Source organism: Egretta garzetta, unplaced genomic scaffold (genome assembly GCF_000687185.1).
Source record: "Egretta garzetta isolate BGI_Z169 unplaced genomic scaffold, ASM68718v1 scaffold72, whole genome shotgun sequence".
In the NCBI taxonomy this organism is placed as follows: Eukaryota; Metazoa; Chordata; class Aves; order Pelecaniformes; family Ardeidae; genus Egretta; species Egretta garzetta.
The window spans coordinates 2,027,342-2,054,827 of record NW_009259032.1 but is presented as its reverse complement, the minus strand read 5'-3'; positions in this window follow the sequence as shown (position 1 = coordinate 2,054,827).

The following is a 27,486-nucleotide window of genomic DNA, read 5'->3' as shown; positions in this document are numbered from 1 at the left end:
TACACTTGTAATAGTATGAGAGCCTTAGTAGGCAAGGAGAGCACTGGAGCTGGCCCTGGCCTTTAGTGCGCTCTTGTCACTTAATCTTCTTCCCATCAGAAAGGCTTTCCCTGAAGAATACAGAAAGTTGTGTAAATGGTTTCTTTTGCCCTACTGCATGTCGTTGAAGGCTACAATTTTGTCTTCAGAGATAAGACATGACTTCCCACAAAGTCCTGTCTCTTCCTGAAGAGCAAATCTTCATAGATAGAAAATAAATGCTGGCCTTTGACACAAGGTTATTCTCTGCTGGCAATTACGGGCAGAAGACTGACCAAAAGATCCTCTATCATCTTTCTGAGTAGAGAAATACTGAACTACTTTGTGTAGTTTGTTTTTGTGATTGTTTCAGATCACACATAGTTACCTGTCTGCTGGTGGTCTTTGAAATGAACTCCCCATCACCTAAATCCTAAGATCGGTAGGTGAGGAAACTTGTTTAAAAAAAACCAACACATAAACAGGCTAGGAAAACCCCCAAGCCATTATTTGCTTTGACCACATAACCAAACTCATGGTTCAAAAATTTCATTACTCTGCTGCAAAGCAGACAGGTTTGGAATGCTTTCTGAACTTCTCGGTGATTTTGCATGCGTCCTTTTACACAGCTCTCATAAAGGATACAGTGGCAAGATAGTATAAAGCTCAGAAAACTTCAGACAATGTGCTTTCAACATACTACATACCTGGGTTTTTTTTGTTACATGCTAGCTCTGTCTATGAAATTTTGAATCTGTTGATATAGCGGTCTGAAAAGGTATCATCTGTACTTGTAGTATGTTTTTCTTATGATCTAATGGGTGAAAGGGAGGTATTTAAATTGTAGATTAAAATGATTTTTTTTTTTTCCTTTTTTAGTAACTGTACATTGGTAACACCTTAGGAAATTGGGGTATGCATCTCGGTATCTCTGGAACCAGATTATAAATTGAAGCCTATTTCTGACCTTTTTCACTGTAATGTTAACACTGAGCCTGGAAAAAAATTGGAAATAATTGTTGTTGTCATTATGGATGCATCATGACAGTGGTTATTGCAGTTAACTGAAAATACATCCCCCTCCTGCATCAGTTGACTCTAATGCTTATCTGTCACTGTGCTACTGGAAGATGGAAAAGATGTCCTTTTATATATTTACCTAAAGAAAGCACAAGCCAGATGAATCAAAATACGTGGCGAGGTTTTTCCGAGTGATTTCCAGTAACAGGTGAGAGAAATGTAACAGAGTGGAATAAGGAGAGCTGGTGGATGCGTGCGTGCCGCTGACCATCTCTGGGTGTAAACCAATTTTAAGCAATGTACGGGAAACCTAAATATGAGTGGTAGGAAACTTCTGTTGTGACAGGTTTGGACATGAAAATGAATCTACCACTGCTGGGAGGGCGTTGCAACCGACTGGGGGCGTCTTGTCTGTGCCAGGGAGCGAGAGGTGGCTGCGGTGGGCATGTTTGGAAGATGGATGAATCAGGCCAGTTGCAAACTTCAGAACACCCCTTTGCTTGACTGATACTCATTAGCGATTTGTGCTAATGGTTAGCTCTTACTCATTATCAATCATTACCACTAAGTATTCAAACAGATGGTCCTTAACGATCATATCCCACATTAGCTGTGCGCATACAGCCCTGCAGAGTGGATGCTGTGCCGTTAGTGCCGGTGGCTGTGGCCTGCGCTGGTCTCAGTTGCTGACGCCAAGGAACCAGGTTCCAGCCCTCTTTGAGGGGAGCTGAAGCCAAAGGGCAACCTCTTCCTTCCCCACTTTTAAATGCTCACCATCATTGTTGTTTTATGCTCTTCGCCCCCTCCTCAAAAGAAAAAAGAGGCAGTTCCTGGGCTGGCTCCACCATACATCTTTCCTGCCAGTACTACATCTTACTCTTAAACTTGCAGATTTTACTGCTTGCTTACATGTTTTCCCATACCCTTTCATGTAGTTACACTATAGGTTTCCCTTTAGCCCTTTGCAGTTATATATTATTTATATACATGTCTATATGTATAAAAAGCTTAGCTGTGGTACAAAATGTTCATGCATTGTCCCTGGTTATGTTGTTGGTAATGTTACAGTGCTAAAAAGTGATTATACAGTAGTAGCTTCTCATGCTGTTTTAGAGTCCTTAATGTCTGGTTTCAGAGCAAGTAAATATTAATTTTATCTTGATTAGTGTACTTCTACTTTATCATTAGAAGAGGACTTTGCTTTGCCTACAAGGGAATCTGTAGTTCAATATTACAACCCCAAAATGAAACAGTACAGCCTATATATCTATATATAGATCTATTTTATGAATAGTTTCACTATCAACTATATCTTTTATTATATCAAACAAGATATGTCATATGAAGGCTGTGTTACTGCCTGCATTAATGAGTGGAATGAAACCTTTTTTTTTTTTTTAAAATACAATTCAACTAAAACTGAACATCGGCCAGCTTTTGCCTAGGTGAGGGAAAAACAGGAAATATGAAAGCAATACAGTATTCCTGTGCTATATTCTTTATGTTTTGTTTTGGTTTTAAAATCAGAAGTTCAGTCAGTTGCTGGGGTTTTTGGTTAATGATGTTACTAACCTATTTCAAAATTTCTGATTGTGGGAAACCAGCAGGTAACTGTGAATTACGGATCTCTGATTTCACTGCAGGGTCAGGTGACATGAACTTCCACAGTGTTTTATATGCCACCAGAACCCTGGCGAGGTGGAATTATAGGCTCATAACTCAGAGTTTTCTTGGGTTTTTAATCTGATGTTATATATAGATCCAAATCCCATACCCTGTGCAGCACAGCCTCCACCTCCTCCACTGCTCTAACCACAACCCCATTTCTGGTCCCTTTGCATCAGTTCCATGCTTGTATCCCTTCCAGCTTTTGGCACAGCTGTACAGAGGTCAGCTCCGTTCACTGATCCGTCAGGCGCAGAAGGGGTTAGGTGCAGGACAAGATCTGTTCAGGTGCCATCCATATCTAGTCACTCTTGGTTCCATATACTTTCTAGGGGACTTAATAGCCTTTTGCAGAGATCAGAGCAGCAGGACTCTCAGGTTCAATTCACATCTCTGTGAGGTGTGTGCTGCAGCAGCTGTAAGCATTTCTGCTACCTCACTCATCCAGATCCTCATTGCCACAGCCCAGCCAAAGGTCTGGCTCCCTTTTGCCCATGCTCTTCTTGTCTCTCTCCACTAGACTGGCCTTCCTCTTTGGTAAGACAACAGTCTTTTTCTCCCCAGGCCTTTCTATGCATCCCTATCACCCCATTCCTCTTCTCTGTACTCCTTTTGGTTATATATTTACCAGCTATTTCCTCTCTTAATACCAGGAGTTTAAAAAAAAAAAAAAAATCAATTAAAAGTGGGTCACACTTGGGCAGGCATGCAGCGTAGCATTTTCAGCTTAAATAACCAAGGTTGGAGAAACATGTAAGGAACTAGAAGCAAATATATCTGTTTGAATTGTAGTGAGAGAGAGAAGTATGGCTCTGTTACTGTGAGAAATGTAGATGCAAGGAAAGTTGCTTGAAATAAGTCTTTTCAATGTATAGGATAAGGAAAACTGGAAAAATAAGAATATGGCAAAAAATACTATGTCAGTGAGAAGATGGACTGGTGAGAATAAAAATTGGATACTATATAGGAGAATAAAGTCAGGCTTTCGAATGCATTGGATATTGCATGTACTGAACCTGGCTAAAGCACTGTTTCCTCAGAGAGAAATTACTGGAAAGATTGTATGGGAGTACTTGACACCTGGGCAAGGAAATTCGGGAACTGAAACACCTTTTAGAGGACCTGGAAGTGAGGCTGAAAAGTAACAAAAGGTTATTCTGTTTTTTCATAAGTTCACACCATTTCTGGTAGATGTGAACTGCCTGCTCCCTAGGTTTAGGGGAGGGTGAAAGCACTGAGCTTCTATCAACTCTCCAACAGAAGACGGGGGCAAAACTGGAATCAAAACAGCACTGGAAAAGTTTGTTACAGTGATAATACTTGGCATGGCTCCCTTGCAGCAGCAGGGAATAGGACTTGATGATCCAAAAGGTCCCTCCTGGCTGTAGCTTCCTAAGCTCACTTAATAGAGCCTTAACAATACTTTCAAGAAAATGTACTTGCTGGCAAAGAGTACTTGAGTACGTAAAAAAATAGTTGGCTGTGTTTGAATATATGGAAGCAAGAGCATTTTATCCTGTTGCTATGTAATGCTGCCTTTGTGGATCAAGGAAAGGCTACGATATTTCTGAGGAAACATCAACATTTTCATTGTTTTTAGAAAACACAATACATCTGCAAAACTGAATTCCTACTCAGGCTTTTAGAACATTTTCAGAAATGGATAAGGTTTGAAGTGTAAAATACTTCTGTCCTGTTCTTTTTTGAGAAATCCTTTCTGAAATTACAGAGAAGGGTAAATACAATTTGTATAGATTGAGGAGAATGCATCTTAATGGAAATAAAGAGTAACCTGATATTCCAGGATGAAAAACAGCCTTTGACATGCTGCTCATGAAGCCCAGTGATTTACACCCTCAACAGAAATACTCTAAGAAAATATCAAACTATTAAGTAGTTAACACAAAGGCATTCATTTTACTGAAAAATATTTTTTTCTTGTCCTATTGACTCACTGTTAAAAAAGAATCAATATGTTATTTATAAACAAAGGCTGCTCTTCTGGTATCACAGCCTGTTGTCATGTGCATTAAAGATGTTCCTAAGATTCCACAGACTTTACTGGATTTTAACTCAGGTCTTTACCTAAATGGTCAGAAGTACCTGCCTAAAACCCACTGGTGTTATGCAAGTGTGAAACGAATGATAAGGTGGACTTGATTTATGAGGGAAGCCAGTCCTGGGTGTCCTAACTTCCCTAGCTCTCCTGCTTCCACTAAACACTGAGCCAGTGCAGCTGGTGGGCTAACCCCTATGTGGGGAAACTACACCATAACAGTATATTCTACCTTTTGAAAATCACACCTAGATTCCCAGTGGCTTTAAAAATGTTTCACAGCCATATGTGTATGGACATTATTATGGGCCTGAGAGTTCTCCTCCTAAAATTTAGGCAGAGCTTCCAAAGGAGTTCTGTATTTGCAGACCTGGCTTCTCCATGCCAGGTCGGTCTGACCTCTCTTTCATGGTTGGATGCAGTGCTGGTAACTCGGACATGTGTGTATCTTACGCTTGGTGTATCCCCCTATATGGGCAATTCGCTGTACTGCTTTACGTAGGTATGATGCTTTTTGTTGCATACATATAGGTAGAATCATTATAAAAATTTCAAAAGCAATGGACACATTTCTAAAATTGTCAGAATTAATAAAAAAGTAAGTCCTCATTTACAAGAGGAACGTGGCACAGGGTACTATAAGAAGTTTCCTGCTTTTGAAAATACTCACTTTCTGAAGGAATTCTTACGACTTTCAGTTAAATGCCTGCAGAAGCAGAGAGGTTTAAGTGTTCCTGAATTACCCAGGATGCTTTCTGTAATTACATGGGGTCTGGTTCATCAGTGCAGAGTTTTTTGATAGTGGATTTCTGCCTGGGTGCCTTCCTTCTCTGTATCTGCTACTACATAGATTGCACATCCTCTTTGCTCAATATTTGCACCATGCACAATGGAGTTTTAATCCAGAACAGGGAACCATTTCCCCTGTCACAATATATATCACACTGGTTAATGAATAATACCTTTCTCCAAAGAATATGAGAGAACAAGCCTTTTTAATATTGTCTTTGTTATAAGAGTTACAAGACTGAAAAAAGGAGGTAGAGAATTCTTTCCTCACTTTGTTTCAGTATAAAGGATAAAGCCTTCTTTTAAAAATGAATTCATAGGCTTACATTATTATGAAAATGTATCTGAAAATGTTATCTTAAAATGATTACATGAGTGAGTAGGTATTTGGCTGCATCATTTATTCCTGTGCTGCATTGAGATTTTTCAGAAATAATATTTCTGGTCTCCGAGGGTGAGGAGGACACTGACAATTTTTAATTTCAGTGATGGTGGCTTTGTTTCTTTGGGAGTTGTTTGGGAGTTTTGTGAAGGTGGAATTTATCACTTTATGTAATAGGTTTATCTCTTGTATAAACTAGATTCTTCCTAAGGCTTTGCAAACATACAGTTTTCCAAAGACAATACAAATATGTCAATGGCTTGGAAAAAAGAGTACTGACAACATACATATACATAGAATTGAAAGCAGAGCAAAAACAGTCAGTTCTGTCGTGATCCGAACTGAAACACGGCTTTGATACCTGAATACAGGATGTCTCTTCAGAGAAGAAATACAGTGCCACCTTAGGTATTACTTCACAGTTAGATCCTCCGTTGAACTGCAGTCACTTTGTGCTGAGAAAGTGATATAATTCTCAATCTGGCATAGCTGTGTAAAGGCAGACTAACTCTGAGGGGGTTCTTCATGCCACAAAACCAAGTCAGATCTGTCTTCACCCTTCCTCTATGTTGTCTTCTTAGAGCAGATGGAAAATGATGTATAACCAATGCTGCCTTCACCCTGTTGGTTACTGGTGCCTTATTAATTTAGAGTAAGACTTCTGTGGTACAGATCTGAGGATTGGTGGTCACGAATGATGTGGGCAGGTTTTCCTGTGAGTGAACAATTTCAGAAGAATAATGGTACAGGTAAGTCAGGTATCGTGCAGCTCTGAACCAGTCCAGTCCAATGTGTTTTATACTCTTGTTTTCTGGTGATGGCTTTTCTATTAGACTTTAATCTATTTCAGATTAAGAATTTGGTTTTCCATGACTGAAAAACAAAATGCCATAAAGAAACTGCTGTGAGATTCCATCCCATTCCTTATCACTTCCTTTTAATTGAATGACCACTTAAATTTCAGCAGAGGGCTTCTGAAGAGTAGAGACCTTTTCTAAGGTAAAGGGACATTTTTGAAACATGGGAAGTAAATGAGCTGCCTGCTAGTACGGGCGATATGACCGCTCTGTGCTGTCACCCATGTCTTTGGAAAACCATATGGATAAAAAGCCAGCGTTGTTTAAAACAGCTTCTGACAGAACAATGTTTACATACTCAGCAGCATGTTTGTTAAGAAGCAAGAACATCCAGATTGAACAGAATAAGCATCTTTACCTGATGTGAACAGATAGAAGAAAGATGATTGGAAAAAAATGAAGAATTTCTCCCACAGAAAATGGCTTCTTGATCTCTGAAAACAACAGGCTTCTTGTGAAGTGCAGTCAAGGCTTACAAACACATTGCCGTGGTACACTGAGTTCGAAATCCCAGCTGACATTTCAAATGGTATTTAGAGTTATGACAAATCTGATTTATTTGGGTCTCTCTCCAAAGCTGCCATAAAAGAAATGCTGATTTGGTGACTTATTAGTCACAGCACCTTCATACAGCTTCTTTTTCTAGTCATGGAAATTGTTAGCAGATCTATGTGTTCTTTTCAGTGCTGTAGGTTAGTATTTTTCATAGAGGTGCTGTTCATTTGGCTGGGCTCTTCATTTTCTGGTGAAGGCTTCACCAGAATGTATGTCTCCTTAGAAAAATATCCTGTCAACCAACAATTTAGGTAATTGAGGATAATGCCTTGCAAAATGCTGATTTGAGTGATTCAGAAGGAACTTACTTCAGCTCCGCAATGAAAAACTGACCCTTGTGGTTTTCTAATTTAAGTAAAATGGAATTGAAAAGTATCATTAAGTATTATTGCATGAACAATATTTATAAAATTTCCTTTCAAAAGTAAAACAAAATCATTAATTACAACAAACATCCTCTCAGTAATGAGGCCTTTCTTAACAAATTGTTGCATTTAAGGCAGTATTTTAATATAAAATTTGATTCCAGTTGCGACCTTAGGGTCTGACCCAAAGTTTGAGTCACTAAGGATGCCTGAGTAAAGGTGTCAATGAAAATATTTTTCCCCAGATTCTTTCATTAATTTCAGTCAAATGAAGCACACTTTCCTGTTTCACCATACACTTTCTTAGTTTACTGTAGAATCTTATGTGATCTGAGCTGTATACTGGTCTCTAGATTTGATTTTATAAAACACTGAAATGATGCTTTAAAGTGGGGAAATCTGGTGCACTGATTAAAATATAATTCTTTCTTGGCATGGAGGGGAATAAGGGGTTTTCTGTTTTTACTGCAAGCATGTTTGTGGATAGTTTCCAAATTTCTACTTGCAGATACAATACATTTCTTGATTTTAATTTTTTTTTTTCATTTTCAGTCCTAATAACATAACAATGAAGTTTGAATGTCCTAATTTTTCAAGCAAACAACAGTAGCTACTGGCTGTGATCCTAAACATTTCACGAAACCTTAAGAAGCTGAAGTACTGAATTAAGTTCCTATGTCTTAATGTTCTTACTGCTTTATTAAGTTCTGATAATGTATAAATCCTTGTTCCAGTATTTGCTTTTAACTTAAGTACTCATTTTTTCATCTTCCTGGTGTGCTTGTACATAAAATACCTGTAACTTTGCCAGAAACTTAAAATAGCAAGTTCGAGTCAGTTCATATTTTCTCTTCCATTTGTTCACTGAAGTGGTCTTGCACAACGTTAGACGTCCAGGTTGTACACAGTGTGAAGCTTCAGGTGTGCTCCCTACAGAGGCTCTTGCTTGATACAGGTAGATCGCTTTCTTTTCTTTTCTCACTTGGGTAGCTCTTGGTTGCCTACAACAGCTGTAATTCTCTCATTCTTCCACAGGTGCTTTCCTATGAGATCCAAAGATGCAGAAGATTATTTTTTTCTCTTAATATACTACTTCTGCCTTCATTAATCCATTTCTTAAGGTCATGCAACGTTTCCTGCCTGTTATTCCTATTCCTTACACTTAGGATGCCTTTTCAATGTTGGGGGTTTTGGAGTGGGGTTTTTTTTTTCCCCACTTGTCTTCAGGACATCTAATTATCACAGTATTTTTTCTTAGACTGAGACCATTATTGAAGCACTAAATGAAAACAGATTGAAGGGTGGTCCTTGAGAGAGTCAGCTCTTGTTGCCCTTTTCTTTTCCTTGCACTACATGTTGTCACAGCCTCTCATTTTTGCCCCTTGCTGGAAATTCACCTTAGCATTAGAAGGAAAAAAAAGAAATGTCTCTGTCTTGGCCAGAATCCTAGGGGGCAGCTGTCTGTGCCATAAAAGAATCATGCAGTTAGTCCTAATATAATGAAACAAATCTAATTTGTTAATGTTTATCAGTGCCAGTGCTCCCAGTTTAGATATGAGACCAATACGTAAGGACTTCAGAAATGGCTCACCATTTTACAAAGTCCTGTAGAACAGCTTCTTTCTTTTTAAAATTGCCCTGCATAGCTATTCTTTGTCCTTTGCCTCTCTAGTATGAGTAACGGTTAATAAAAGCCATTGTCTGGGTAAGCTGCAAGAGTGACAATGCCAGCGAAGCCAAGATTTCTGCCTTCCCCACTGATGCTATGTGCGTTGTCTCTGCAGTGTATTGTGTGTGCCGGTTCACTGCTGTACATTAAGTAGACTCCTGACAACAGCAGACTGCCAACTGTTCAACAGAAGGGGACCAGAGATAGTTTGGTTGGTTGGTCAGTCTGTCTGTCTACCTAGCCATCCTAATCTATTCTGATCCCCTTCATCCCTGCTGAGGCAAGAAAGCAAAGGCTAATGTAGATAAGCAGGAACTTCTGTTTTTTTGAAAGGTTTCCAGGCTTGTGTCTCTTAATGGATGTGCTTAGAATACTCCTGCTGTATTTTCCAAATGCTGCTAACATTGTTCTCTCTTCCATCAAAAATTGCAAATAGCAAAACCTCTGTGGATTTCTAGATGAGAGAAAGAAATGTAAACATTAAAAAAGATCTGGAGACTTCCTCCTTTTGCCATTATAGATGTTAATTCTGTCAATAATTCTGCATGTTGGGTCGACAAATAAGCTATTACTTTGTCTTAAAAATGCAGACAACAGAGATTAGTGATTGCTGCAAATTGATATGTTTAGCATGTCCTTCACAGCGCTTGACCTGACCTAGGTCTGATCCTCATTTATATGGCATAACAAAAATCTACTTAACAGATGCTCAGAGGATGCATTTTCATAGATTCTGAATCTCTCTGGTGTTAATTTGCTTACGTTGCTGAAAGCAGAGGGGAATATGTCTGAAATGAACCATGTGCAACCAAAAAGGAGAAAAAGAATGAAAGAATGTGTTCATTTTGAATTAATGAATCAATGAATTGGTAGGCCTGTTAGTTGCAATAGTCAATGGAAAATCACCACTTCTGCACCCACTGAGTAGCTCACCAGCGCAGTATATTGGGCTTCGTGAGATTGCAAAGTAATTTGGAAAGTCAAGGAAGTAAGGGAGGATAATAAAAAGCGACAAAGTCTTTGGCTGTTGTTTTAGCTGACATGGAAAGCGTGCTGCTCTCCCATTGTCCTGCTCAGCAAGGCTTGTGAGCACCAAGTGCTGAGTTTGGTAAGGCAAATGTGTGTCTTAAATCTTGGAATAAGATCCATTCGCTTTTGCAGTGCAAAAGGTGCATCATCATCACCCAGCGCCTCTATCATGAACTAACAAAGCCTTTAGAGTCAGTTGTTGATGCCAGACATGCTGGGCTTGTGCTAAAACTAAGAAAGCTGTGACTGAATGTATTTTTTTGGTGTTGCAGCCCAGTTTGCTGAACAAAGCATGGAAAGCTCAAAATAAAGCGATCCCGTCAGACTTTCTTCAGCACAGTTGTTGCCTCCCATAGATGGATATGTAGTTTTTCCTTCCCCACCTCTTGATGCTGCTGATCCTATCCTGAGCCTTCAGATTCTTGCTACATTATTTCAAAGATGGAGGGGCTAGAGCAGGTCCAGACCATCCCCTTGGTGTAAATTGATACTGCTTCACTGAAGCCTGCAGGGCTAAGCCACATTGCGTCAGCTGAAGATCTGCTCCATAAAATTTCTTGGGAGTTGCTTTTTTGCTGTTCTATAAATTTCCAGAACACTGCTGTAGGAGGAAAAGTATCTAGTAAGATGATGCAGTATTTTGCTTTTGCTGAAGTTTTAAGAAAACAAAAATAAAACATCAACACACAAGTGGCAATATAATAGATGGCAGATTCTAAACACAAAGTGTTTTTCTGAAAAATATTCAGGGTAGACATGCTGGGGGGAAAAAAGGATGATTGATATAAAGAACAGCAGATGGACAGCAGGTACTGCTTGAGACTCCAGCAGCTATCAAGTGAAATTGAATTTGACTTTTGTTAGGTTCATGGCTGTTCACTACTGAATAGAGGGAAGAGAGGTGCAAAGATTATGATCAACATATGTCTTAATCCAGAGCAAAGACATTTCTGGGTGTCCAGCTTCCAGGACCAGCTGACTCACGAGCTCCCTGATTTGATAACTGGTTTCACTGGACTACAACATGTAGGCAGTCCAATGGAAAGCTGTCCCACAAGCCTGAAAGCCTCATTTTTATAAGTCTGTGAGATGAAGTTGCCTTGCAGATTCTGAATGCACAGGCTAGGACTTCCAGACTTTTGGATTTTTTTTGGTAGGAACTTGGAAGGCCTGTGAATCCAGTCAGATGCACATGGCCTTTAAAACCTGTCACCACATCAGGGAGACAGGAAATCTAGCGAGCCTTTATTTGAATTTGTTGTCAGTGCATCCAACCTTCTGACGCAAAGCTGGAGCTACAGTCTTCTTTGAAGTGGGGCACTCAGGTTTTTTTGTTAGCAACTGCAGAATTGCAGAGTGCATGGGACATCCTCTCCCCTCCTATTTATTACCCTCCTCACCCAGCAGTGACAGGCATACTCAAGAGAAGAACTTGGCAGTCTTGCCATAATAAGAGTTACATATAGAAGTTATATAAAATGCCTGGACCAACACTAAACACGTGTCTCACCAAAGAATGGCATCACCCTAGTGTGTAAGAAATGCTGAGCGCACGAAGAAAGGTACTGGGGATGCAGAGAAGGGGGAAGGATTCTTAAAACGGTAAATTGCTGGTTCAGTTCATAATAATTCTTACCCTCTTTTCTTCAGCTTAAACCCAGCCGAAAGCTATTTTTTTTCAATGCTACATCACAACATGCAGCCATTCAGCTTCTCATGTAAGTATGCCTGTCTGTTCAGCGACAAGAACATTATTTGGTCATCTACACCTGTGTAGAGCAAGTGTATATTGATGTAAATATTTTCACCTTTGGTAGTTCCATCTTCTCTTTTTATTCTGTTAATACTTGGGTAATACTACTTTCTTTTCTATCATACAATGTCTATTGAATTAACTTGCTACCGTGATAGACAATAGACTCTTTCAAGAGTGTTGTGGTTTAACCCCAGCTGACAACTCAGCACCACACAGCCGCTTGCTCACTCCCCCCACAGTGGGATGGGGGAGAGAATCAGAAGAGTAAAAGTGAGAAAGCTGATGGGTTGAGATGAAGACAGTTTAATAGGGAAAGCAAAAGCCGCTCACGCAAGCAAAGCAAAACAAGGAATTCATTCACCACTTCCCATGGGCAGGCGGGTGTTCAGCCATCCCCAGGAAAGCAGGGCTCCATCATGCGTAACGGTGACTTGGGAAGACAAACACCATCACTCTGAACACCCCCCCTTTCCTTCTTCTTCCCCCAGCTTATATACTGAGCATGACATCATATGGTATGGAATAGCCCTTTGGTCAGTTGGGGTCAGCTGTCCCAGCTGTGCCCCCTCCCAGCTTCTTGTGTGCCTGGCAGAGCTGAGAGCTGAGAAGTCCTTGGCCAGTCTAAGCACTACCCAGCAATTAAAACATCGGTGTGGTATCAGCATTCTTCTCGTACTAAATCCAAACCACAGCACTATACCAGCTACTAGGAAGAAAATTAACTCTGTCCCAGCCAAAAGCAGGACAAAGAGTCTGTCATTTGTCTACAATTTCTAAGCATTGCCCTTCCGGCATCCTTTTTTCTGCTGAGGTAGTGCAGGGCCAAATCCTCCACAGCAGAGGTGCAGCACTCAGATATTTTTTCTCCTGTTTATCCTTTTACTGAATGCCAGTGTGTCCTGATCTCTGCAGAGACACTGAAGTACAGTTTAATGGAGTGCTGTAACATGAGAGTATTTTTTTTCCCCCACACACACATAGGTGTGAAGAATCACTTCACTCAAGCCAACAGACCCATCGCTGATTTATGTTGCTATAAAGAAGAACAAATTTCCTTTTATCAGAATGATGACTACAAGACTGGAAAGAAACTGTAGAATAATCATGAAGGGAACCAAGAAACGGTAGATTTTAAGGGATTCTTCCCTGTATGGTTGATAGTGTATGAGCAGTGGTCTAGTGGTACACATGGTAGCTGACTAAACAGAAGGGAGGATTTAAGGCAATACTGCCATATGTGAAATGCTTGAATCATTTCAACATTTAGTACCGGGGGGAAAAAAAATATTCCTGAAATGTTGATTTAGCACCAGACAAGACATACTTGGCTCCACTGCTAGTCATTCAACTATACTTTGTAATCCTGAAACTGTTATCTGAAGGGCTTATAATATATTGGAGATCATCACTTTGGCACTCTTAAACTGAAAAGGAGGAAAGGAATAATACCAGAGGAAATTGTCCTAGAAAATTGGCTCTCACAGACCAAGAAGGATTCATTATTTGGAGGCTCAGATCCCAGTCATGCATCTGACTGCTTTGAGTTGCTCTAGTGACACCAGGCAAATAGAAAACTAGCCCAAATAGCCAGCTTAGAACAATCCCTGGAAACGCAGCTGCTTCAATGCCATCTTCTTCCAAGCACAGAAGGTAGACTAGTGGCAGAGCTTTTTATTTTGCTTTCTTTAGAAAAGCTGTGCTCAAGTTGGAGGTTGCTAACAATGTAGTCTGGTGTGCCTGAAATGAAACGCGAGTCCCATGCATCACTAAATGAGGTTTAACAGGCTAGATGAGAGCTCTGATTGTTACCTTATGTTTACAGTAGTAATACTTACTGTTTATTTGTCTTTGACAAATGAATCCTCAAACACTGACTATGCTAAAATGAGCCCTACCTTCCTGTGTCCTGACCAAGTGTTGCAATATTGAGTAGTTACATTAAGGTGAATTAGGTCCAGAGTAAATTTCAGGTATGTTCAGAAAGGATATAAGAATTAAGCATTATAATTACCACAATTCTGTTAATGGGTGAAACAAGTCATCTGGCATACCTTCATCTGTTGTACTGACATTAAGGAACCTATATAGCTAGAGCTCTTTTTAAAAACGAGGAGGGGTTTAAAAAGCGCCTAGTTTACCTGTAGCATCTGTGACGGTTTTTAACATGTGATTTGCCAACCAGAAGCCAACTCTTTCTTCTACTTTCATTCTGAGCAAGCTGTAACAGTAACAGGACTAATTCTAAACTGCCTGTGTCTGCCAGGATCCTACTTTGGAGTCCCAGGCAAGTGTGGACTCTCGGGAATAGCTGTAGCATTAAGCATGCTGAGAACATCAAGCACAGGTTGTGTCCTATTTCCACTCCAACATTAGATGCTGCAGCACAGCAAAAGAAGGAAGATACAGTATTTCTTTCACTATGTGCAGAACTTCTGTGATATGTACACACAGCATGTATTTTGTTTGACAGCATCATCTACAACACCATCTCAACCTTCAAACCACTTCCAGGCCATTCCGGTTTCTTATGCATTTTCTTTTTTTCTGTCTCTCCATAATACAACACAGTGAAGTCTAATCTCCTACCTCTCACTGCAGTAGCAGTTCAGAAGTTACAACAAGTCTCGTAAATGTCAAGCATAATGAAAAATAAGGGAAACACACAGGAGAAAGCTGTTCCTGTTCATTCCACTCATAGACACAATATGCACCATCCTCTTGCTCATCAGTCACTTTAGTGTAAAGGTTCTCATTCTATTTTCTCTGGTACTCCTGTAGCAACAAAGACCTACAGTCCTTTAAAACAACATATTTTGTAGAAATAGCAGGACTCACCATATCCCAATAGCTAGAGCAAATGCAGTTTCCTACTTCTACAGATTTCTGCTGTAAATTTCAGGTTTTTTGCAGGGAAAACAAATGCCTAAACCCCAAAATGTCCGCTTTGAATCTCCTACTACTTAGCAGTATTTATTTGTTTGCTCAAGTTGATTGTTTTCTTTGTGGGTCTCCATAGAAGTATTACAGAGTTTTTCATAGCAATGTATGCTTACTTTTCTACACTAAAACCTATGTCCCTTAAAAGTTTATAATAATGGTAACAATAATGACATTGACTCATTCAGGCTCTGATTTATTCTGTATTTGAAGGATACTTAATGTAATCCAGCTTCATAGAATGGGCTATATATCTATGTTTTAAAAACTGTGTTTGAGAGTCAAAAGAATTGTTTGTTTATCTATCAAATGCCAGCTTGAAGAACAGAGGACCAAACCAGTATTTCCTCTAGAAGACTACCACTCGTATAGTTGTAATTCTGCCTCCACAAGCTCTTACAGACTTTTGGTGTAATGCCAAACTTCTATGGGTATGAGTTGGGCTATCAGTATTAAGTTTGGGGTGTTATATACCAAAAGTAATGTGTAATTCCTCATACCCACTCAAGTATTCTGCTTTATGCATAGAAGAGTTTGCAGATTAAATCTTGATAGATGTTTAGGGAGCATTACAAAGTTTTAGTGAGGCTCCTTTTCCTTACCTATTAAAAATAGTTCACTTACTATAGTAAGTCTAGCTTTCGAGGCAGCAGGGAGAGACAGAAAAATCCAAAAGACTTAGGATTTAAAAATGTATTATTATATGTACATGAAATACATGAGTGAGAGAGCAACTAGCTTTTGATTTTGCAGTATGTTTCAGATCTAGAAGCAGGTTCTGTGTGTCACTGGGAGATGAGAATCACTGTTATCTCTTGGCAGATACCATTCATTTCTAGCCTGGTTGTCTTGTTAAATAATGGCATTCAAACCTCTCACTGCTCCAGTGCTGATTATTGCCCATCTTTGGTCGCAGGCCAGCGTGGTTTTATAGGGAAAGTCCTCATTTAGGATGAAGAGAGGAAACATTTCGGTAATTTTTATTTTTAAAACTGTAGTCATTGGCAGTACTCTAAAGTTTGGAATATTATGGTTATTATGAGTAATCCCAGGATTGATGGATTACTGAGCAGCATGAAAGTGAGATAGTTGAAGCTGTGCGGTAACTGCAGTTTATTGAACAAATCTTTGTGTGCATGTGTTCTAAATAGTACATTAATGACAACTGGCGTGGAAGGCGTGTAACAGTACCCTTCAATGTATAGGGACTTCATTATGAAGAACATCATTCCTTGAGGCACTGGTGTATGTGCAGGTCTCTAGCAAATATTTTTGGATCCCTTGAACTGTCAGGAAAAAAAATTGCTCCCGGCAGCCTGCTTCTTCTGGTGGGGTTTTAGAATAGCCTCATGCTTTCCTGCATGGCCTTTCTGAGGCTTGGGTTCTGAAGTCAGGTATAGTCTGTGCAGATCAGAAGCACAGCTCCTGTTTCTGTGCACTGCTTGTAAATTGGAAGTACACCTTTATGAGAGGACAAAGAGGTATTTTTTGAAACATATATAGTTTAATACTATTTTTTTCAGTTTTGAAAATCCATTGATGGCTAAGTGTCAACAGAAAATGAAAGATTTGTGACTTGTGAAGATAAAAGGGATGGAAAAATTTGGTTCTGTAAATAGCTGAATAGAAGTCTTATTCAGGGGCAAGTGTCATGTAGCTAAAAAGTAAACTACACGGAGTAAGTTATGACTTTTTTCCTTCTCATAGTATCCCTTATTAAGAAAAATAAAAATAACATGCAAATGTCTATAATGTTTAGAGTCAGGAGATGCAGTGCTAAGGAAGTAAGTAGTCTTAGCTTTCTACCCAATGCTATCCCATTGTAATATGCATATGGCATACACTATATGATACGCTAAAGATCATTATGTATGTTATTTGCTGCATAAATCGCACATCTAAGGAAGATGGAGGAAAAGCGGTTGTGTCACTGGGAAATGCTAATCTCATAATGGTTTATGCAGCATTATCAGTGCTCTTCCCAGAGGCCCCAATAACCTTACTAGCTACCTTTGCAAGTTTGTGAGTTATTCTAGAAATGAAATGCAGCTGTGTTATCCCCAGGTTGTGGGATAAGGTTTGCAATGAGCTGAAGTTTAGAACAACAAACAAAAGAAAAGGTAGAATTTCCTTTTGCATCTGAAAGGGGAATTTTGGGAAGTAGAGTGCAATTACTGTAATCGAATGGCTGAGCACAAAAAGCCATGTGCTTTCAACACTGGAGGGTTTTATTTTAACCTAAAGCAGAAAATGAGGAGGCTGGGGGGTAGAAGGTCCAGCCTTTAAAAAGAAACGCTGCATGTGTCTGTACAGCATGCCACCCTTACTGTTCCAAATGCAGCTATTTTTTTAAAGATTTTTTTTTGTAGCCAGTGAGGTGCAAAAACTTACAAAGACAAGCATGTAGTACATTTGTTCATTGTATATCAGCTAAAACTGGTCAAATAATATGAAGGAATGTTTACAGTTCCTTTATAATGCTGTCAAAGGGAAGGAAAACACTAAATGAACCATTCCTTCATATTACTTTTTACAAAATGGTGATGACTGAAAAACTCTAAGTACAAGAAAGGCTGAGGATATTGAAACATAGGAAGATCTGATGCAGATGATGAGGTTTGGTGACAATATTTTGCAGGATTAGATTAGGATTCTTTTGCTACAGATGAGATGACCAGTCAGACTAATGGCATATAGGTTGCTTGCTTGGATGTTTTAAAGTGGAGGGTAGATTGGCTTGTGGTGTTGTGATAGGAGTATTTGGAGATTACTGCTGACAGAACAGAACTTAATCTGCCCCAAAGCAACAGAATTAGCAACTCCAGTGGAAGCAGCAATGAATAATTTACAAGATTTGCATGTAAAACCAACCCGGACAATGCAAAGCCAGCTGAAAGCACTCAAGCTCAGGAAAGGTACTTTTGGAGTAGAAAAACTTATTTTGTGTTTGTTTGTAAACTTAAAGTGGTGCAGCCTTATAACTACTGTAGCCTGAAAAAGCAAAGTTAGTTATCAAATTCCATCCCAAATCCCAGAGGTGATCCCCCAAAACACCAAAAAAAGGGGAAAGTAAATCAGCTTTTTTATAGATAATATGTTTTGTATATATATAATATATTTCCTATTATTCTGCACAAACTGCTGTGCCCTAGGCCTGGATCTTACATAGGCCTCTCCCCAGCACCAACTAAAAGGGTCCTTGATCCTCCCTAATCGTGGGGTAGCTGCAAGAAAGGCTGCAGGTGCCCTGAGTCAAGGGCAGCTGCCCAAGCTTGTTAGACACTGCTAGAGCTTCCTCTTGTGTACACGGTTGTGACTCCCCTTACCTTGTTCTCACCTGGCAGTAGGAGGCACTCTCAGCGAGTTCCCAGGAGTTTTCCCATGTTCCTGGACCCTGTGCCCAGAAGATCCAGAAACTCCCAAAGCAGAACCCAGAGGCTGCTGTGCAAACTGCTGCGCCTGTTGGCTGCCTCTGTTTGCTGCACTTGCAAGCTCTCTGCATTCTCACAAAATGAAACAAAACATGACTCTGATCTGAGTGCATAAACAAAGTGTTACTAGAATTAGAAATTAACTTCTCAGATTATACCCTAGGGAAAGGCCAACCTTCTGGAAAAACCTTGGACATACCCACTGTCTTTAATAAGAAGTGACGGGAGGGACAAGGGTTACAGTTTCTGTCCAGGTTGAGGTCCAGCCAAATTCCTGAGAGCAGGAGATCTGTGCTCTCTGAATAAAGATCAAGATTTGAGGGTATTATGTCACCTATGCAATTTCCTGAAGAAGCTGTGCTTTTACTGCCTTTAGTTAAATCAGACAAAAATATCTATAGTACCTATGATTAATCTCACCCTCCAGTGTAGGGTCAAAATTAAGTTAAGTGCAGCAAGTTGTAAGCCCTGTCAGAGCATGAGACTGGAGAGAGACAGGAAGACATTTACCTCTCTAAAACTCTGAAAGTACTACTTGAAATGTAACTGCTTGAGATATGAAATGTTGTCACCACCTGGAAATTCCTAGAGAGCAACGGAAATCTGCTGAAGGTTATCTTTCAACACTGTGGTAGAGAGAATTGACAGCATTCCCAGAAGAGGCAGAGGTAATGTGGAACATCTGTCCACTCTGGAAAAGGTATTTCCAAGACTGGAGACAGTGGGACTTAAAGAAAATTGCTATTTATGAAACTGTGTATTTGACTGTCACAGTAGACAGGGAGAACTTAACCTGCAGGAAGGGTCACAGCAACTGAATGGACTTCGTCTCCCTCTTACTTTATTGAGCAATGAGTATGCTGAAGTGTGTTATATCATGATTATACAAGTGAATAGGCCTTTTTATCAGTCTTTGATGAATGACACTGCTGAGTTTTGAAGAAAGAGATAAAGCAGAATTTTCCAGGAGTCTTCAACAGTAGCTTAAGGTGTTAAAGTCTCTGGTTGCTTCAACCTAAGCAAAGAAATTCATCTTGTCCCAGGAAGTGGCACTGTATGGCATGGGGAAGTTTTGTAATATACCCTGAGAAGTTTTGGAGAGGAGTCAAAATCGTCTGACTAAAAATTTCTGGGAAATGAATTACTCCCAGCTGATGGAACAAAGCAAAAAATATTCCATCAAGCATTGGATGAGAACTTTTGATTTGTATAATAGGTAAGAATTTAAGCTGTATCATTGGGTGTTGTTTTTAAGCACATGAAGTTATGAAATATGCAAAGTTTAATATTAATGTTTCAGTGCAGCTGCATTTAGTTTATTGCCAGTAAAAGAATAATTTAAAAAAAAAAAAAAAAGAATACCATGGCATTTCCAGGAGAAGGTGTCTCTTATGAAACACTCTGACCTGTTAATAGTAACGCCCTCTCAGGTAGAGATGGATTCAGTATGATTCTGGGTGTAAGAGAGGAGACTGGGTATAAGAGAGAAGTATACATGGAGTGCAGATCTCTGTGTGAGGACGAGACAAAATCTTTGCTGAGTAACATGACTCGCCCTGATATTTTTTTGCACAAAATCTTTGGCTCAGAGGTATGACTGAAAAGGGAGAAGGAACTGGAAAAAGTAGTACACCATGAAGAAACCTGGCAACATTTATGCTTGCCTAACATGCCAATAGACTTGTGAGTCTTATGAACCCAGTGCAGAGGCTTATAGGTTGCTGGGAAAAAAAGTTAACAGCATTGATTTTAGTCCTTTTATGAACAAAAGGGAAAATGCAAGAAGAGCTTGTTTTCCAAAACCAAAACTGTAGGGGTTATGTGAAAGTTAGAGTTGGGCCTGAAGACTCTTTCCAGGTGTATCAATATCCTTCCTTTCACTTACTCTGGTTTTACCTTAAACTGACTCAATGAGAAGTAGAATCCATTCCTTCTGGGCCAGTCAACTCATAAGATTGCTCCAAAGAGTTCGTTCAGTGGGACAGTGAGACACAAGTCCAGAGTTGGCCTGGGTGGAGGTGACAGTCTGAGGAAGTAAAGCTCACGGAGGATGGGAGGAAAGTCAGGAAAGAACATATTTACAAAATGTCTGTTCCAAAACTAGGGGGCGCAAGTTTTTCCCTTACTGCTGCTGTGGAGGGGCTCTGTCCATTTATGGACCTAATGCAAGTTATTTAGCTAAAAAACGGTAATAAATTTTAAAATTAAGAGAGAGATGTGTAATAGCACGGAGTTAAAGAGGTTACTTACGATACTGCCTACATGGCTATTTTATTTCCTGTTTATTTCCTGTTTGTTTCCATGGGAGGTTTTTCCCCTGTGCAGTCTGTGGTACAATTAAAATAGAACACCACATTTCTGCACCACTGTGAGTACAGTTTGGTTTAGGTGAAGTGATTGATCCATTTGCACCACTGTGGTTTTGCTTTTTCTGTATCATCTATACCGTTAATTCTGGTTTGTATCGATTAAAACTTTTTTCACTACATGGAACCAGACTCTTTTCCATGCTTATCAATCACATGGAAAAATACCTTAGTCTTGCTCACTTGTTTAGGATTAAGTTTATCTTCATATTTGAGGTCAAGCTGAATTTTCCCCCCTCAAGTGAAGTTTGCAGGGATTTCTGCTACTGTCATTGTTATTTTTTCACTGTAATATGAGGACCAGTCTTCTCTAAGAATAATTTTGGAGTTTCACGTAACACATTCCCTGCTATTTCAGGAACCTCAGACATTGTTCATGATGTCTACAATCTTGTGGATTGTTTTTGTAAGTTTGCTATGGAGCGGTGAGGACAAATTTCTACAGAACAGGATAGAAAGCTGTTCATCAGACCCGTCTGAATGAAACACTCACTGCCCAGCCCTTTGTCATGGTGGAGTGCCAGATTTGATGATCAAGGTGTTCACTTCCAGCATCTGTTTCCTACATGCAAGATACTAGATTAATTTTGATAGGAAACTTTGTGGAGCACGATACTACTTGGTGTAAACAGAAGTGGCATTATCATGCCTCAGTATTTTCAGATGCACTGGGTAAATGAGTACCTGGATATAAAGGCATGGCTGTTTTTTATGGATGTGATTTTTATTTCTTATGTTCTGTTGAAATGCCAGCTTCCCACACAGGGAAGCTTTTTTTTCTGTTCTAAAGAGAAGAAAAACACCAACCAACCACTTAATCACAGGTAGCTGTTTTCTATTCACTCCTATACTGGAATGTTTTTAAATCTTCTGTAAGGCATGAAATACCACTTGACTAATCAAAAATCCTTGGGGAAGTTTCCTGTACATTTCACCACTCTCTAGGACTGTCTTAGTTGACTAGTGCCTTCCACAGAGGATTTTATTGTCTACTTATTTGTTCAGACTATTACTGAACAATGAAGGTAGCCGAAAATTAATCAGAAGATTATTAGTTGATTAGAAAGGATGAATAAGTGTGCATTTTTCCTGTGCTGACAAGATGGTACCTATTCGATTATCCTCTAGCTGAATGGGAACAATGCAATGTAAGGGCCCTTCATCACTGCACATTTTAAATAAAGTGTACTTACATGTTATTTCTTTTTTGTTACTGACTATTTCTCCCTATTGCTTCACCTTTTACTCTGTGCTTACCTTGAACATGGAAACTTCCCAATAATGGTAGCTTAGTCCTAGCTAGCTGTTGAGAAGACATGAGTGGCTTGTGAATCAGGAGTGCAACTGCATTTAAAAAAAAAAAATCAAACAGTTTTAAGACTTTCATGTGAAGACCATTAGAATCAATGGAAATTACTTCCCTGAAATTGAATGGGGTTTGCACAAGTATCTGTAATGTTTTTTCGATCTAGGGTGCTTCCATTCCAGAAACTTAGTCGAGCACTTTTTTCCTTTGATGAGCATGTAGGGGTATTCTTTCTTGCAACTTCTTGATAAAATTAGTCCCTACTTACTGAACGCATGCACTACAAGTAATGTATTATCTAATGGTACCATGATTCATACCCACTCCCTTTTGTGTGTCAACATACATGTAACCACTTTCACGTTAACAGCATGGGAGAAAGAGATGTGCTGCAAATTCTTGAATGTGGCCAGGAGCCACAAAGCATGCCCATAAGCATTTCTGATGTAAGCATCTACAAGGAATCTTCATTACCACCTTGCAAATTTCAGGAGAAAATCAGAGAGTTCTGGGCGGTTCATGCTGCAGTCTGGCTTCTTCCTCTGGCAAGAAAATTCAGTTGTCAGCCATGGTAGCATTAGTGGCCTAGCTTAAATTGTTTACTCCCTCACCGTGCATGCCCACAATGAACACACATTAATGACAGCAAAGCCAAGAAGCTAAAGCTAATGCATCTCCAATCAGCATTTACTTCAGTGGATTTTCTGGTGGATTATCGACCAGTTTGCCATGGAACAGTGCCACCGCGAGTGGCGGCTGCCTGGCTCCATTTCCTCCTGGCTAGACATATCCCCTGAAATAATGCGAAGCCCCGGACCATGCTGTGTTCATCCAAAAGAGAATCCACAAGCTCAGAGGGAAGAAGATTATGATGATGTGAAGGCTTCACTCTTCATCTGTGCTTGTTGGACACATTTGGCAAGGATTATCACCAACTGACCTCCCTCATGCTGAGCAGCTGGAAGAATGATGTCACCTGTATTTTGTAAAGGAAAAAATGAGTCAGTCTGTTCTTAGCTGTAATACTTTATGTTGTTTATCTTCTTTTTCCTGAAGAATAGATAGTACCTGGCATGTTCTGGAAGAGCCATAAGGAAGCCAAGTACATTCTTATTTAGTTGGAAAATAGAAACTCACAGCATTGGTGTTTTTCATCCCTTTAGATCTTCACATCTTGAAAAATTACTGGTGTATGTGACCTTCTGTGGCTGTCTAGGTAATTAAATGCTGTCATCACTTCAGTTTTCATAGCAATTCTATACATTCCCTTTACTTGTTTTAATTCTGTGTTTGACCAACAGCGAGGAACAAGTAATTGTATGCTATTACATATTTAGTCTCTCACTCTTTTATATTTTGTAAAGATGGCCAATGCTATAAACTACAAGTTCTTGAAAAATATAGACACAAAAATAAAAATTCTGGCAAATAGTTCCTAACTGGCATTTGTGCTGGCAATAACATAAACTGTTCTAAGCAGGAGAATGCCACGGTGTATTTTCCCTAGCAAAAGCCAGTGTCCAGTCTGAATTCCATCTCCTCAATAAAAGGAATTGCTGAGATACAGAAGATTCTCTCTGTTACAGAGGCTACTAAAGTGTTGCTATCTAAATTCTAAATTAATTGTTACTATAAAACAGTGCTGAACATACAACAAAGTTTAATATAGCCTTCCCCTCTGCAATGTTAAGTATTAACCTGTAGCAATAATAAGTTGTAGAGCGCTCCTGATTTTCAGTTGTGACAGGTGGTTATGCTGGCAGCATTGCTGGGTTTGAGGGGCAGTTACCAGCTTGTTTGTTGGCTTGTTTGGGAGTCTAAATGATTCTTTTTTTAAGTATTATGAAGAATAAGATCTTTGTGTGCCATTCCACTTCTTTATCTTGGCGAAATTGGTACTCATTTACTGTCCTTTCTCTCCAAAGTTCTCACCAAATATAAAAGTTCAAACGTAGAAGTCCAAAATCCAAAGTAAAGACTGAGACGCAAATGTATAGGAATAGTAGTTTTCTTTGCTCTCTCTCATGCCCCCAGGTTCCACAGTCTTTTCAAAGGTAAAGTGTAGTTACTCGTACAAAAATTAAAAAGGAGTTTTAGCCACATGACGCTTATTTCAAACTTCAGAGCTGGCATTAGAAATGTTGTGATTACAATACCAAATGTTGTGCTAGGGTACTTTGACATATTATGCTCATTTGTTTATTTTTAAATAAGTTGGGTTGGAAAGAAATATTGATATATCTTTAATAGGCTATCTGTTCAGCTATTACCATGAGAAAAGTGCAGATAGATAGCTGGATGATGAAATAGCAAGATAATAATTAGGAAATGGTTGCAACAATAATGCATTTCTATTCTCCACTCCTCCCACCCCTGCCCCGAGATGTTAATACAAGAAATAATATCAAGCTACTGCATCATCTTCAGAAAACTACGCATTTCAGGCACTGGTGACAAAAAATTCCTTATCTAATGCTAATCTTCACCATGAATTTTCTGAATTTGTCTCTTCCAAAATACCTGCTGCACAAAAAAGAATTTATTATTTTTTCTGTTGATGTTGCTTCCCAGAAAATAAAACTCCTTTGTGTTGATGCCTGTTTCCAAATACTATACTTTTAGTGGTGGCGTAATAGAGGGTAATAGCAGAAATTTTGTATAAACCATAATAAATTGCATAGCTCATTTTAGAGAGATCCGTTGCTGCGTTGAGAATGTGTGTTTCTCAAATCTCCCGTGTGCATCACCATCTGTTTGTAAAGAGTAATATACCTGTCTAGCCTCAAGCTATTTTGCCAATGACTCAGGCAATTGGATGAAGCATCCAACAGCTTGATAAAGATAGCACTGCTGTCTGCTTTAACCAGAGGAGCAATTTAAGCTTTCAAATCGCAGGAAAGCATGAATTTCTGCATGGAAGTCGTACAGTAATACCACAATGTTTTGTTGGGTTGGGACATAGGAGGCTTGAAAATGAGAACAACTTCTGGCCTGTAAACTCACTGGTCAGTGGTCTTGCAATATCATTAGATGCAGCAAAATATATTTGTCTTGAAGGTCAAAAATCTTTGTTTTATGTAAAGATTAATCTGTCCTAAATAAAGACCAATGGATATAGAAATGAGATATGCTATATCTTTTATGAGTCTCTTACAAAAGATTTGTCTGAAGGTAAAATTTACCCCAGCACAGGGTTTACAGAGGTCACCTACTTAAGCCCTGACCCTGAAAGCCACATCTTAGACCTTATGAGGTCTAAAGTTGTGTGGCTGAGCTTTGCATTAGCAAGATTTCATACATGGTGCATTTAAATCCATAGGAATGTCACTGAATTTATTGCAGTATTCCAAACTAAATGAAAGAACAGAATTTGGCCTTGTTTAACTGATGATATAGGCATTGGCCTGTTTGCATTCTCCGTACTGCATTACATGTGAGGTAGTCAAGAAAATACATTGTGTGCTGATTAATGTGCTGACTTGGAAGTCTAGAGGTCTGCATTCAATTCTTAATTCTGTCAGGAAGTATTGGCACATCCATGAGTAAATAATTTATACAAAGATGCTTCTCTGGTGTACATGCTCAAAGAAGCGGAGATCTAAGATGTTGTCCACAAACATTTCTGATCTGATTTGCATACTTATTTGACATATCTGCAGTTCACATGGAAATGTACTTCAGTGTTGTCCCTTCTCTGCAGTATTTCTCTACTTTTTATTCCGAGCTGAGATGCTACGTGCACAGTCCTCTGGGCAGTGGATGCATCCTAACTCCACAGCACACATCCACAAAGATGCACTCTGCAGCCTCCACAGTGGTGGATGCTCTCCGTTGCCCACTGAGTACCATGTAGTTCTTCTTTGGTCTCTGAACGCTATTTTCCAAAGACACGGTAGTTTCTAAGACGTAGGCCCTTCAGCCTATTGTGACAAAGCTGTCTTTTGCTTGATGACAAAAATACAGTTCACTTTTTCTCCCAAGGAATTCAGTGATCTCGTATATTTAGATTAAGAGTTAGAATGTCCACCAAATCTTCAAAACTGTTTGAAAAACATCTGGAAGTGAATGCTTGGATTTTTAGCTATGTCTCTGCCATTAGATAACTCTGAAAGTTATTCAATCTTTGTTCTTCAGTAGCCCATCTATAAAAGGGGGGATTATAATAAGATTGCATGGGATAGAACTAGTATGATTTTTATTTCTGCTACTTCTACTACAACTCCTGCTACTATCAGTATTTATGATACTATTCACAGAATAAAAAGTTTTTGTGTCACAACATATACTAGTGTTTGGCCTAAACAATGAACTGTCTAAGTATCAGGTGGACAACAGCTGAATATGAAGATGTCTTTTGTGTTATTGGGAGAGAGGCAGTATAAGTTATGTTCAGGAGGTCCTGAGCAGCGTGATGAGAACAGTATCCAAGCTGCTTACTCACTCTTGGTTTAAATAGGCATCACGAAAGGAGCTAGTCGCAAAGAGAAATTTAAAGGAGGACAATACGTTGTCTTTGCTTATGTTTATGAGGAACTTGTTCCATGCATAAACAGCGGCATGAAAAGGCAGGCTGGGAAATGTGATATAGAGCACCATTTGCTAGCATAATTGGCATAGCGTACATCCATTTATTTTCAAGCGCAAGGTATTGAGATATTCTTGAAGCAAAGGCTGAGAGAATACTCAGGGAAAAAAATGCTTTTCCTTCCCAAACACAATGTGAATTATTTTGAACTGCATTATTAGAAGCAGTAGGTCCAGTCAGATACTCTTTGTAAACTGGAGGCTGATGATTTAAAGTACTCAGTAGAAAGCACATTTTTTGATTCATTTGCCTTCAGAAGCAATTATCAATCTTAAACAGTCAAGAAGTCAAAACTGTATTTAGGGACTTCTTGCTCTGTGTGGAGTGATTGGCGTGGTTTATAATGATGTTGGATGACAGAACTGGTATTTATTTTATTCCGTACAGGCTGAATTGTATTTCTTTTTTATATTCAGATGCTAGCTTTCTTTGCTCCTAATGCAGTCTCATAATGCAGTAGTGAACATAAAATCAATAGCCCCTATCTCAAAGCAGTGTAGATCTTCTCTCCTTTACTCTGCTCTCCAGATTGAAGCATCGACAAATTATCCTATAAGGATGTCATAAAATCTGTGCCCCTTGCACAGCCATCAAATAACTTGGTGACTAAGGACAACCATTTTAATCTCATGTGCCTCTTTCACTGCTCTTGCTCAGGGGAGCCTTGAAGACTACTGAGTATTTGAGAATTTTTTTTTTT